Source organism: Anomaloglossus baeobatrachus, unplaced genomic scaffold (genome assembly GCF_048569485.1).
Source record: "Anomaloglossus baeobatrachus isolate aAnoBae1 unplaced genomic scaffold, aAnoBae1.hap1 Scaffold_3016, whole genome shotgun sequence".
NCBI classification, from domain to species: domain Eukaryota; kingdom Metazoa; phylum Chordata; class Amphibia; order Anura; family Aromobatidae; genus Anomaloglossus; species Anomaloglossus baeobatrachus.
The window spans coordinates 46,379-59,009 of record NW_027442444.1 but is presented as its reverse complement, the minus strand read 5'-3'; the positions used below and the strand labels follow the sequence as shown (position 1 = coordinate 59,009).

The 12,631-nt window shown below is 47.3% G+C and overlaps 7 non-coding genes and 2 pseudogenes across 7 annotated transcripts; all 9 read right to left on the bottom strand.

Annotated features, from left to right (window-relative positions):
- Positions 1 to 341: 341 nt before the first annotated feature.
- LOC142268420 (U2 spliceosomal RNA) lies at positions 342 to 532 on the bottom strand. Its single transcript, XR_012734125.1, has one exon. It is a non-coding gene; the product is annotated as a U2 spliceosomal RNA (small nuclear RNA).
- A 1,387-nt stretch (positions 533 to 1,919) lies between these two features.
- On the bottom strand, positions 1,920 to 2,110 carry LOC142268419 (U2 spliceosomal RNA). Its single transcript, XR_012734124.1, has one exon. It is a non-coding gene; the product is annotated as a U2 spliceosomal RNA (small nuclear RNA).
- Positions 2,111 to 3,497: 1,387 nt separating this feature from the next.
- On the bottom strand, positions 3,498 to 3,688 carry LOC142268418 (U2 spliceosomal RNA). The gene has a single exon (XR_012734123.1). It is a non-coding gene; the product is annotated as a U2 spliceosomal RNA (small nuclear RNA).
- A 1,387-nt stretch (positions 3,689 to 5,075) lies between these two features.
- LOC142268389 (U2 spliceosomal RNA) lies at positions 5,076 to 5,273 on the bottom strand. The gene has a single exon (XR_012734104.1). It is a non-coding gene; the product is annotated as a U2 spliceosomal RNA (small nuclear RNA).
- Positions 5,274 to 5,991: 718 nt separating this feature from the next.
- Positions 5,992 to 6,142, bottom strand: LOC142268396 (U2 spliceosomal RNA; annotated as a pseudogene).
- A 1,387-nt stretch (positions 6,143 to 7,529) lies between these two features.
- LOC142268386 (U2 spliceosomal RNA) lies at positions 7,530 to 7,727 on the bottom strand. The gene has a single exon (XR_012734102.1). It is a non-coding gene; the product is annotated as a U2 spliceosomal RNA (small nuclear RNA).
- A 718-nt stretch (positions 7,728 to 8,445) lies between these two features.
- Positions 8,446 to 8,596, bottom strand: LOC142268395 (U2 spliceosomal RNA; annotated as a pseudogene).
- A 1,387-nt stretch (positions 8,597 to 9,983) lies between these two features.
- LOC142268417 (U2 spliceosomal RNA) lies at positions 9,984 to 10,174 on the bottom strand. Its single transcript, XR_012734122.1, has one exon. It is a non-coding gene; the product is annotated as a U2 spliceosomal RNA (small nuclear RNA).
- Positions 10,175 to 11,561: 1,387 nt separating this feature from the next.
- LOC142268416 (U2 spliceosomal RNA) lies at positions 11,562 to 11,752 on the bottom strand. Its single transcript, XR_012734121.1, has one exon. It is a non-coding gene; the product is annotated as a U2 spliceosomal RNA (small nuclear RNA).
- Positions 11,753 to 12,631: the final 879 nt, after the last annotated feature.

Genomic DNA, 12,631 nt, shown 5'->3' with positions numbered 1-12,631 from the left:
GCCAATTCTAGATGTTATCACACCTGTGGTCACTGCAGCAGCAGGTGAATCCACTTTGTCCAAAAGGGATCTATTCCATTCAATTGCAAATGATCTAGATAAGACAGAGAACTGCAGCACGGGGACATAGCCGAGTTGGTCAGGTTGAGTGGTGATGAGTTTGCTATTTGGATGAATAAAGAAAGTCAAAAGTGTGAAAGATAAAAAACAAAAGGAGGAAGTGTGAAAAGTGAATGGGCCAAATTGAGGTGCATATGAAGACGTATGCTTTCTTCCAATTCATTAAATCGGGCTAATATGAATCAGGTGAATTGAGTTCTGCTTTTGGAAACTGGGTTAAGAAGGGGTGCACCGTTCCTGGAGGTACTGCAATACCAGGTCAATGCGTGGAGTGGACAGAGCAAGCTCTTTTTCCATCTCCCTGTTCTAAAAATCCATTTAATATATGGTCCCCAGATAGGGGACGTATCAGATATTAAACTGATAAGAACAGATACTACACTTGATCTTAGCCAAAAGGCCGAGAAGCGATAACCAGAATTGGTTTGGGCCTCGAGTGGCACCCTGGCCTATGCCGGACACATCTTAGGGAGAGAGAGCGAGAGGGAGACAAACCCACGCCTACACAAGACATTTTGTCACCCAAGCCAACCCTTGAAAAGGCTGCTTTGCAGAGCCAAAACAAGAAGAATGGTGCGTTTTGCAGCCGCCGCCCACTGCAATGAATCTGAATAACTCCTCCTTTAGGGCGCAAGCAACTCCCCTCCCCCTTGCAGTCTTTCCAATTCACGATACAAAAAGACGGACAGGACAGGTTGCCTGACTTTCCGTCACTGCCACCCTTTGCCATCCTTACCCGTAGAAAGCCCTTTCATCATCCCCAAACCCTAATCTTTTCCCTTTCCTTCCCAGCCCCCAAACCCTGCCCTCTGTACCTTTCTCACCACCCGCTTCCCTTCTCCTGTCATCCCCCTACCACCCGGGAAAAAAAGAGATTGCCCCCTCCTTCCACTAGCCCACCCTCCCACCCAAAGAACAACTTCTTCTGCGCAGCTTGTTTTCTAGGCAGCAGCGCTATTGTGATGTCATCGGGGGGCATTGTGACAAGCCGCCAGTGTTCCGTCTCTTCATGTTGTGCACAGTTCAAACGGAAAATACATCAACAGGCAGACTACAGAAAAGCTTACTATCAAAGGTTAGAGGGGGGCTTTCTCAGAGGGCTTTTTACAGTTTTTCTATTCCCAATTAGCCGTTTAAGTGTACTTATTGAAAGTAGTAATTCTTTCATAGGCCGCCCTTTCTTAGTATTTGACGTTCCTTATATTGCGGTATGAGGCTTCGCAGTAGGTTGCAAACATTCATCACCCATGACTGTCCCCAATTGAGCTCAGAAGCTCAATGTCTATCATGACCTCTCTTTTAGAATGTCCAAGAGCAAGCAAACTATTCCTCCAGGAGAGGGCGCCAACAGACTACTAAAGAGATCATCATTACTCAAAGAAAACCCCAAAAACCAATGCATGATAGGAATAAACAGGTAACTTTCTTTGGAGTGGAAGCGGAGAGATCGCACCAGATGCCAATTCTAGATGTTATCACACCTGTGGTCACTGCAGCAGCAGGTGAATCCACTTTGTCCAAAAGGGATCTATTCCATTCAATTGCAAATGATCTAGATAAGACAGAGAACTGCAGCACGGGGACATAGCCGAGTTGGTCAGGTTGAGTGGTGATGAGTTTGCTATTTGGATGAATAAAGAAAGTCAAAAGTGTGAAAGATAAAAAACAAAAGGAGGAAGTGTGAAAAGTGAATGGGCCAAATTGAGGTGCATATGAAGACGTATGCTTTCTTCCAATTCATTAAATCGGGCTAATATGAATCAGGTGAATTGAGTTCTGCTTTTGGAAACTGGGTTAAGAAGGGGTGCACCGTTCCTGGAGGTACTGCAATACCAGGTCAATGCGTGGAGTGGACAGAGCAAGCTCTTTTTCCATCTCCCTGTTCTAAAAATCCATTTAATATATGGTCCCCAGATAGGGGACGTATCAGATATTAAACTGATAAGAACAGATACTACACTTGATCTTAGCCAAAAGGCCGAGAAGCGATAACCAGAATTGGTTTGGGCCTCGAGTGGCACCCTGGCCTATGCCGGACACATCTTAGGGAGAGAGAGCGAGAGGGAGACAAACCCACGCCTACACAAGACATTTTGTCACCCAAGCCAACCCTTGAAAAGGCTGCTTTGCAGAGCCAAAACAAGAAGAATGGTGCGTTTTGCAGCCGCCGCCCACTGCAATGAATCTGAATAACTCCTCCTTTAGGGCGCAAGCAACTCCCCTCCCCCTTGCAGTCTTTCCAATTCACGATACAAAAAGACGGACAGGACAGGTTGCCTGACTTTCCGTCACTGCCACCCTTTGCCATCCTTACCCGTAGAAAGCCCTTTCATCATCCCCAAACCCTAATCTTTTCCCTTTCCTTCCCAGCCCCCAAACCCTGCCCTCTGTACCTTTCTCACCACCCGCTTCCCTTCTCCTGTCATCCCCCTACCACCCGGGAAAAAAAGAGATTGCCCCCTCCTTCCACTAGCCCACCCTCCCACCCAAAGAACAACTTCTTCTGCGCAGCTTGTTTTCTAGGCAGCAGCGCTATTGTGATGTCATCGGGGGGCATTGTGACAAGCCGCCAGTGTTCCGTCTCTTCATGTTGTGCACAGTTCAAACGGAAAATACATCAACAGGCAGACTACAGAAAAGCTTACTATCAAAGGTTAGAGGGGGGCTTTCTCAGAGGGCTTTTTACAGTTTTTCTATTCCCAATTAGCCGTTTAAGTGTACTTATTGAAAGTAGTAATTCTTTCATAGGCCGCCCTTTCTTAGTATTTGACGTTCCTTATATTGCGGTATGAGGCTTCGCAGTAGGTTGCAAACATTCATCACCCATGACTGTCCCCAATTGAGCTCAGAAGCTCAATGTCTATCATGACCTCTCTTTTAGAATGTCCAAGAGCAAGCAAACTATTCCTCCAGGAGAGGGCGCCAACAGACTACTAAAGAGATCATCATTACTCAAAGAAAACCCCAAAAACCAATGCATGATAGGAATAAACAGGTAACTTTCTTTGGAGTGGAAGCGGAGAGATCGCACCAGATGCCAATTCTAGATGTTATCACACCTGTGGTCACTGCAGCAGCAGGTGAATCCACTTTGTCCAAAAGGGATCTATTCCATTCAATTGCAAATGATCTAGATAAGACAGAGAACTGCAGCACGGGGACATAGCCGAGTTGGTCAGGTTGAGTGGTGATGAGTTTGCTATTTGGATGAATAAAGAAAGTCAAAAGTGTGAAAGATAAAAAACAAAAGGAGGAAGTGTGAAAAGTGAATGGGCCAAATTGAGGTGCATATGAAGACGTATGCTTTCTTCCAATTCATTAAATCGGGCTAATATGAATCAGGTGAATTGAGTTCTGCTTTTGGAAACTGGGTTAAGAAGGGGTGCACCGTTCCTGGAGGTACTGCAATACCAGGTCAATGCGTGGAGTGGACAGAGCAAGCTCTTTTTCCATCTCCCTGTTCTAAAAATCCATTTAATATATGGTCCCCAGATAGGGGACGTATCAGATATTAAACTGATAAGAACAGATACTACACTTGATCTTAGCCAAAAGGCCGAGAAGCGATAACCAGAATTGGTTTGGGCCTCGAGTGGCACCCTGGCCTATGCCGGACACATCTTAGGGAGAGAGAGCGAGAGGGAGACAAACCCACGCCTACACAAGACATTTTGTCACCCAAGCCAACCCTTGAAAAGGCTGCTTTGCAGAGCCAAAACAAGAAGAATGGTGCGTTTTGCAGCCGCCGCCCACTGCAATGAATCTGAATAACTCCTCCTTTAGGGCGCAAGCAACTCCCCTCCCCCTTGCAGTCTTTCCAATTCACGATACAAAAAGACGGACAGGACAGGTTGCCTGACTTTCCGTCACTGCCACCCTTTGCCATCCTTACCCGTAGAAAGCCCTTTCATCATCCCCAAACCCTAATCTTTTCCCTTTCCTTCCCAGCCCCCAAACCCTGCCCTCTGTACCTTTCTCACCACCCGTTTCCCTTCTCCTGTCATCCCCCTACCACCCGGGAAAAAAAGAGATTGCCCCCTCCTTCCACTAGCCCACCCTCCCACCCAAAGAACAACTTCTTCTGCGCAGCTTGTTTTCTAGGCAGCAGCGCTATTGTGATGTCATCGGGGGGCATTGTGACAAGCCGCCAGTGTTCCGTCTCTTCATGTTGTGCACAGTTCAAACGGAAAATACATCAACAGGCAGACTACAGAAAAGCTTACTATCAAAGGTTAGAGGGGGGCTTTCTCAGAGGGCTTTTTACAGTTTTTCTATTCCCAATTAGCCGTTTAAGTGTACTTATTGAAAGTAGTAATTCTTTCATAGGCCGCCCTTTCTTAGTATTTGACGTTCCTTATATTGCGGTATGAGGCTTCGCAGTAGGTTGCAAACATTCATCACCCATGACTGTCCCCAATTGAGCTCAGAAGCTCAATGTCTATCATGACCTCTCTTTTAGAATGTCCAAGAGCAAGCAAACTATTCCTCCAGGAGAGGGCGCCAACAGACTACTAAAGAGATCATCATTACTCAAAGAAAACCCCAAAAACCAATGCATGATAGGAATAAACAGGTAACTTTCTTTGGAGTGGAAGCGGAGAGATCGCACCAGATGCCAATTCTAGATGTTATCACACCTGTGGTCACTGCAGCAGCAGGTGAATCCACTTTGTCCAAAAGGGATCTATTCCATTCAATTGCAAATGATCTAGATAAGACAGAGAACTGCAGCACGGGGACATAGCCGAGTTGGTCAGGTTGAGTGGTGATGAGTTTGCTATTTGGATGAATAAAGAAAGTCAAAAGTGTGAAAGATAAAAAACAAAAGGAGGAAGTGTGAAAAGTGAATGGGCCAAATTGAGGTGCATATGAAGACGTATGCTTTCTTCCAATTCATTAAATCGGGCTAATATGAATCAGGTGAATTGAGTTCTGCTTTTGGAAACTGGGTTAAGAAGGGGTGCACCGTTCCTGGAGGTACTGCAATACCAGGTCAATGCGTGGAGTGGACAGAGCAAGCTCTTTTTCCATCTCCCTGTTCTAAAAATCCATTTAATATATGGTCCCCAGATAGGGGACGTATCAGATATTAAACTGATAAGAACAGATTTTTTTGATTTAATGAAGCTTTCCAAAGCACCGCAAAAATGCATGACCGAAGTCACACCAAAAACAGTGCAAAGGCTAGGATTCGTGTGGACCCCTCCGTGAGAAGAGGATCCCCAAAAATCAACCCCGTCCCTCCGAGCCAGAAGGCCACAGCGAGGGTCAGGGATCTTCGGTGCTCCCCCAAGCCGAAGCCTGGTTGAGCCTTGTTGTTGCTCCCAGCGTCCACCGAGGCATCTTACCCAAGTGGAGTAGGGAGCTACTAGTCGTTGGTTTCGCAGCCGAGACTGCCCGGACCGTCAACCGGTGTTGGTTTCTCAGCCCAAGGCTGACCGGACCTCCAACCGGGTGTTGGTTTCTCAGCCCAAGGCTGACCGGACCTCCAACCGGGTGTTGGTTTCTCAGCCCAAGGCTAACCGGACCTCCAACCGGGTGTTGGTTTCTCAGCCAAAGCTGACCCGGACCTCCAACCGGGTGTTGGTTTCTCAGCCCAAAGCTGACCGGACCTCCGACCGGGATTATAAAAATTTCCCTTCTTAGCCAGAAGGCCAGGATAGGGCAATATGCTTGGAAAGTATGAATAGGCAAGGCACGGCGTGCGACAGAGTCTGAGGCTTACCAGGGTCCCAACCTAGCAAGTTCAGACTCCCTCCAGGGTGTCCATTCCTGGGGCACATTGCACCATAACCCCCACACTTACTCAGTCTAATAGCCTCAATCCTGGTAGGGCCATGGTTTCCTCTAGATGGATATACTATCCTCCCAAAGTACTAACAAGTGCAACCTTCCAGTGTGCATTGCATCATTGTACTAAGGTGGCCGGAGCCTTAAACCACCTTTTCGAACGATACTACACTTGATCTTAGCCAAAGAACAGATACTACACTTGATCTTAGCCAAAAGGCCGAGAAGCGATAACCAGAATTGGTTTGGGCCTCGAGTGGCACCCTGGCCTATGCCGGACACATCTTAGGGAGAGAGAGCGAGAGGGAGACAAACCCACGCCTACACAAGACATTTTGTCACCCAAGCCAACCCTTGAAAAGGCTGCTTTGCAGAGCCAAAACAAGAAGAATGGTGCGTTTTGCAGCCGCCGCCCACTGCAATGAATCTGAATAACTCCTCCTTTAGGGCGCAAGCAACTCCCCTCCCCCTTGCAGTCTTTCCAATTCACGATACAAAAAGACGGACAGGACAGGTTGCCTGACTTTCCGTCACTGCCACCCTTTGCCATCCTTACCCGTAGAAAGCCCTTTCATCATCCCCAAACCCTAATCTTTTCCCTTTCCTTCCCAGCCCCCAAACCCTGCCCTCTGTACCTTTCTCACCACCCGCTTCCCTTCTCCTGTCATCCCCCTACCACCCGGGAAAAAAAGAGATTGCCCCCTCCTTCCACTAGCCCACCCTCCCACCCAAAGAACAACTTCTTCTGCGCAGCTTGTTTTCTAGGCAGCAGCGCTATTGTGATGTCATCGGGGGGCATTGTGACAAGCCGCCAGTGTTCCGTCTCTTCATGTTGTGCACAGTTCAAACGGAAAATACATCAACAGGCAGACTACAGAAAAGCTTACTATCAAAGGTTAGAGGGGGGCTTTCTCAGAGGGCTTTTTACAGTTTTTCTATTCCCAATTAGCCGTTTAAGTGTACTTATTGAAAGTAGTAATTCTTTCATAGGCCGCCCTTTCTTAGTATTTGACGTTCCTTATATTGCGGTATGAGGCTTCGCAGTAGGTTGCAAACATTCATCACCCATGACTGTCCCCAATTGAGCTCAGAAGCTCAATGTCTATCATGACCTCTCTTTTAGAATGTCCAAGAGCAAGCAAACTATTCCTCCAGGAGAGGGCGCCAACAGACTACTAAAGAGATCATCATTACTCAAAGAAAACCCCAAAAACCAATGCATGATAGGAATAAACAGGTAACTTTCTTTGGAGTGGAAGCGGAGAGATCGCACCAGATGCCAATTCTAGATGTTATCACACCTGTGGTCACTGCAGCAGCAGGTGAATCCACTTTGTCCAAAAGGGATCTATTCCATTCAATTGCAAATGATCTAGATAAGACAGAGAACTGCAGCACGGGGACATAGCCGAGTTGGTCAGGTTGAGTGGTGATGAGTTTGCTATTTGGATGAATAAAGAAAGTCAAAAGTGTGAAAGATAAAAAACAAAAGGAGGAAGTGTGAAAAGTGAATGGGCCAAATTGAGGTGCATATGAAGACGTATGCTTTCTTCCAATTCATTAAATCGGGCTAATATGAATCAGGTGAATTGAGTTCTGCTTTTGGAAACTGGGTTAAGAAGGGGTGCACCGTTCCTGGAGGTACTGCAATACCAGGTCAATGCGTGGAGTGGACAGAGCAAGCTCTTTTTCCATCTCCCTGTTCTAAAAATCCATTTAATATATGGTCCCCAGATAGGGGACGTATCAGATATTAAACTGATAAGAACAGATTTTTTTGATTTAATGAAGCTTTCCAAAGCACCGCAAAAATGCATGACCGAAGTCACACCAAAAACAGTGCAAAGGCTAGGATTCGTGTGGACCCCTCCGTGAGAAGAGGATCCCCAAAAATCAACCCCGTCCCTCCGAGCCAGAAGGCCACAGCGAGGGTCAGGGATCTTCGGTGCTCCCCCAAGCCGAAGCCTGGTTGAGCCTTGTTGTTGCTCCCAGCGTCCACCGAGGCATCTTACCCAAGTGGAGTAGGGAGCTACTAGTCGTTGGTTTCGCAGCCGAGACTGCCCGGACCGTCAACCGGTGTTGGTTTCTCAGCCCAAGGCTGACCGGACCTCCAACCGGGTGTTGGTTTCTCAGCCCAAGGCTGACCGGACCTCCAACCGGGTGTTGGTTTCTCAGCCCAAGGCTAACCGGACCTCCAACCGGGTGTTGGTTTCTCAGCCAAAGCTGACCCGGACCTCCAACCGGGTGTTGGTTTCTCAGCCCAAAGCTGACCGGACCTCCGACCGGGATTATAAAAATTTCCCTTCTTAGCCAGAAGGCCAGGATAGGGCAATATGCTTGGAAAGTATGAATAGGCAAGGCACGGCGTGCGACAGAGTCTGAGGCTTACCAGGGTCCCAACCTAGCAAGTTCAGACTCCCTCCAGGGTGTCCATTCCTGGGGCACATTGCACCATAACCCCCACACTTACTCAGTCTAATAGCCTCAATCCTGGTAGGGCCATGGTTTCCTCTAGATGGATATACTATCCTCCCAAAGTACTAACAAGTGCAACCTTCCAGTGTGCATTGCATCATTGTACTAAGGTGGCCGGAGCCTTAAACCACCTTTTCGAACGATACTACACTTGATCTTAGCCAAAGAACAGATACTACACTTGATCTTAGCCAAAAGGCCGAGAAGCGATAACCAGAATTGGTTTGGGCCTCGAGTGGCACCCTGGCCTATGCCGGACACATCTTAGGGAGAGAGAGCGAGAGGGAGACAAACCCACGCCTACACAAGACATTTTGTCACCCAAGCCAACCCTTGAAAAGGCTGCTTTGCAGAGCCAAAACAAGAAGAATGGTGCGTTTTGCAGCCGCCGCCCACTGCAATGAATCTGAATAACTCCTCCTTTAGGGCGCAAGCAACTCCCCTCCCCCTTGCAGTCTTTCCAATTCACGATACAAAAAGACGGACAGGACAGGTTGCCTGACTTTCCGTCACTGCCACCCTTTGCCATCCTTACCCGTAGAAAGCCCTTTCATCATCCCCAAACCCTAATCTTTTCCCTTTCCTTCCCAGCCCCCAAACCCTGCCCTCTGTACCTTTCTCACCACCCGCTTCCCTTCTCCTGTCATCCCCCTACCACCCGGGAAAAAAAGAGATTGCCCCCTCCTTCCACTAGCCCACCCTCCCACCCAAAGAACAACTTCTTCTGCGCAGCTTGTTTTCTAGGCAGCAGCGCTATTGTGATGTCATCGGGGGGCATTGTGACAAGCCGCCAGTGTTCCGTCTCTTCATGTTGTGCACAGTTCAAACGGAAAATACATCAACAGGCAGACTACAGAAAAGCTTACTATCAAAGGTTAGAGGGGGGCTTTCTCAGAGGGCTTTTTACAGTTTTTCTATTCCCAATTAGCCGTTTAAGTGTACTTATTGAAAGTAGTAATTCTTTCATAGGCCGCCCTTTCTTAGTATTTGACGTTCCTTATATTGCGGTATGAGGCTTCGCAGTAGGTTGCAAACATTCATCACCCATGACTGTCCCCAATTGAGCTCAGAAGCTCAATGTCTATCATGACCTCTCTTTTAGAATGTCCAAGAGCAAGCAAACTATTCCTCCAGGAGAGGGCGCCAACAGACTACTAAAGAGATCATCATTACTCAAAGAAAACCCCAAAAACCAATGCATGATAGGAATAAACAGGTAACTTTCTTTGGAGTGGAAGCGGAGAGATCGCACCAGATGCCAATTCTAGATGTTATCACACCTGTGGTCACTGCAGCAGCAGGTGAATCCACTTTGTCCAAAAGGGATCTATTCCATTCAATTGCAAATGATCTAGATAAGACAGAGAACTGCAGCACGGGGACATAGCCGAGTTGGTCAGGTTGAGTGGTGATGAGTTTGCTATTTGGATGAATAAAGAAAGTCAAAAGTGTGAAAGATAAAAAACAAAAGGAGGAAGTGTGAAAAGTGAATGGGCCAAATTGAGGTGCATATGAAGACGTATGCTTTCTTCCAATTCATTAAATCGGGCTAATATGAATCAGGTGAATTGAGTTCTGCTTTTGGAAACTGGGTTAAGAAGGGGTGCACCGTTCCTGGAGGTACTGCAATACCAGGTCAATGCGTGGAGTGGACAGAGCAAGCTCTTTTTCCATCTCCCTGTTCTAAAAATCCATTTAATATATGGTCCCCAGATAGGGGACGTATCAGATATTAAACTGATAAGAACAGATACTACACTTGATCTTAGCCAAAAGGCCGAGAAGCGATAACCAGAATTGGTTTGGGCCTCGAGTGGCACCCTGGCCTATGCCGGACACATCTTAGGGAGAGAGAGCGAGAGGGAGACAAACCCACGCCTACACAAGACATTTTGTCACCCAAGCCAACCCTTGAAAAGGCTGCTTTGCAGAGCCAAAACAAGAAGAATGGTGCGTTTTGCAGCCGCCGCCCACTGCAATGAATCTGAATAACTCCTCCTTTAGGGCGCAAGCAACTCCCCTCCCCCTTGCAGTCTTTCCAATTCACGATACAAAAAGACGGACAGGACAGGTTGCCTGACTTTCCGTCACTGCCACCCTTTGCCATCCTTACCCGTAGAAAGCCCTTTCATCATCCCCAAACCCTAATCTTTTCCCTTTCCTTCCCAGCCCCCAAACCCTGCCCTCTGTACCTTTCTCACCACCCGCTTCCCTTCTCCTGTCATCCCCCTACCACCCGGGAAAAAAAGAGATTGCCCCCTCCTTCCACTAGCCCACCCTCCCACCCAAAGAACAACTTCTTCTGCGCAGCTTGTTTTCTAGGCAGCAGCGCTATTGTGATGTCATCGGGGGGCATTGTGACAAGCCGCCAGTGTTCCGTCTCTTCATGTTGTGCACAGTTCAAACGGAAAATACATCAACAGGCAGACTACAGAAAAGCTTACTATCAAAGGTTAGAGGGGGGCTTTCTCAGAGGGCTTTTTACAGTTTTTCTATTCCCAATTAGCCGTTTAAGTGTACTTATTGAAAGTAGTAATTCTTTCATAGGCCGCCCTTTCTTAGTATTTGACGTTCCTTATATTGCGGTATGAGGCTTCGCAGTAGGTTGCAAACATTCATCACCCATGACTGTCCCCAATTGAGCTCAGAAGCTCAATGTCTATCATGACCTCTCTTTTAGAATGTCCAAGAGCAAGCAAACTATTCCTCCAGGAGAGGGCGCCAACAGACTACTAAAGAGATCATCATTACTCAAAGAAAACCCCAAAAACCAATGCATGATAGGAATAAACAGGTAACTTTCTTTGGAGTGGAAGCGGAGAGATCGCACCAGATGCCAATTCTAGATGTTATCACACCTGTGGTCACTGCAGCAGCAGGTGAATCCACTTTGTCCAAAAGGGATCTATTCCATTCAATTGCAAATGATCTAGATAAGACAGAGAACTGCAGCACGGGGACATAGCCGAGTTGGTCAGGTTGAGTGGTGATGAGTTTGCTATTTGGATGAATAAAGAAAGTCAAAAGTGTGAAAGATAAAAAACAAAAGGAGGAAGTGTGAAAAGTGAATGGGCCAAATTGAGGTGCATATGAAGACGTATGCTTTCTTCCAATTCATTAAATCGGGCTAATATGAATCAGGTGAATTGAGTTCTGCTTTTGGAAACTGGGTTAAGAAGGGGTGCACCGTTCCTGGAGGTACTGCAATACCAGGTCAATGCGTGGAGTGGACAGAGCAAGCTCTTTTTCCATCTCCCTGTTCTAAAAATCCATTTAATATATGGTCCCCAGATAGGGGACGTATCAGATATTAAACTGATAAGAACAGATACTACACTTGATCTTAGCCAAAAGGCCGAGAAGCGATAACCAGAATTGGTTTGGGCCTCGAGTGGCACCCTGGCCTATGCCGGACACATCTTAGGGAGAGAGAGCGAGAGGGAGACAAACCCACGCCTACACAAGACATTTTGTCACCCAAGCCAACCCTTGAAAAGGCTGCTTTGCAGAGCCAAAACAAGAAGAATGGTGCGTTTTGCAGCCGCCGCCCACTGCAATGAATCTGAATAACTCCTCCTTTAGGGCGCAAGCAACTCCCCTCCCCCTTGCAGTCTTTCCAATTCACGATACAAAAAGACGGACAGGACAGGTTGCCTGACTTTCCGTCACTGCCACCCTTTGCCATCCTTACCCGTAGAAAGCCCTTTCATCATCCCCAAACCCTAATCTTTTCCCTTTCCTTCCCAGCCCCCAAACCCTGCCCTCTGTACCTTTCTCACCACCCGCTTCCCTTCTCCTGTCATCCCCCTACCACCCGGGAAAAAAAGAGATTGCCCCCTCCTTCCACTAGCCCACCCTCCCACCCAAAGAACAACTTCTTCTGCGCAGCTTGTTTTCTAGGCAGCAGCGCTATTGTGATGTCATCGGGGGGCATTGTGACAAGCCGCCAGTGTTCCGTCTCTTCATGTTGTGCACAGTTCAAACGGAAAATACATCAACAGGCAGACTACAGAAAAGCTTACTATCAAAGGTTAGAGGGGGGCTTTCTCAGAGGGCTTTTTACAGTTTTTCTATTCCCAATTAGCCGTTTAAGTGTACTTATTGAAAGTAGTAATTCTTTCATAGGCCGCCCTTTCTTAGTATTTGACGTTCCTTATATTGCGGTATGAGGCTTCGCAGTAGGTTGCAAACATTCATCACCCATGACTGTCCCCAATTGAGCTCAGAAGCTCAATGTCTATCATGA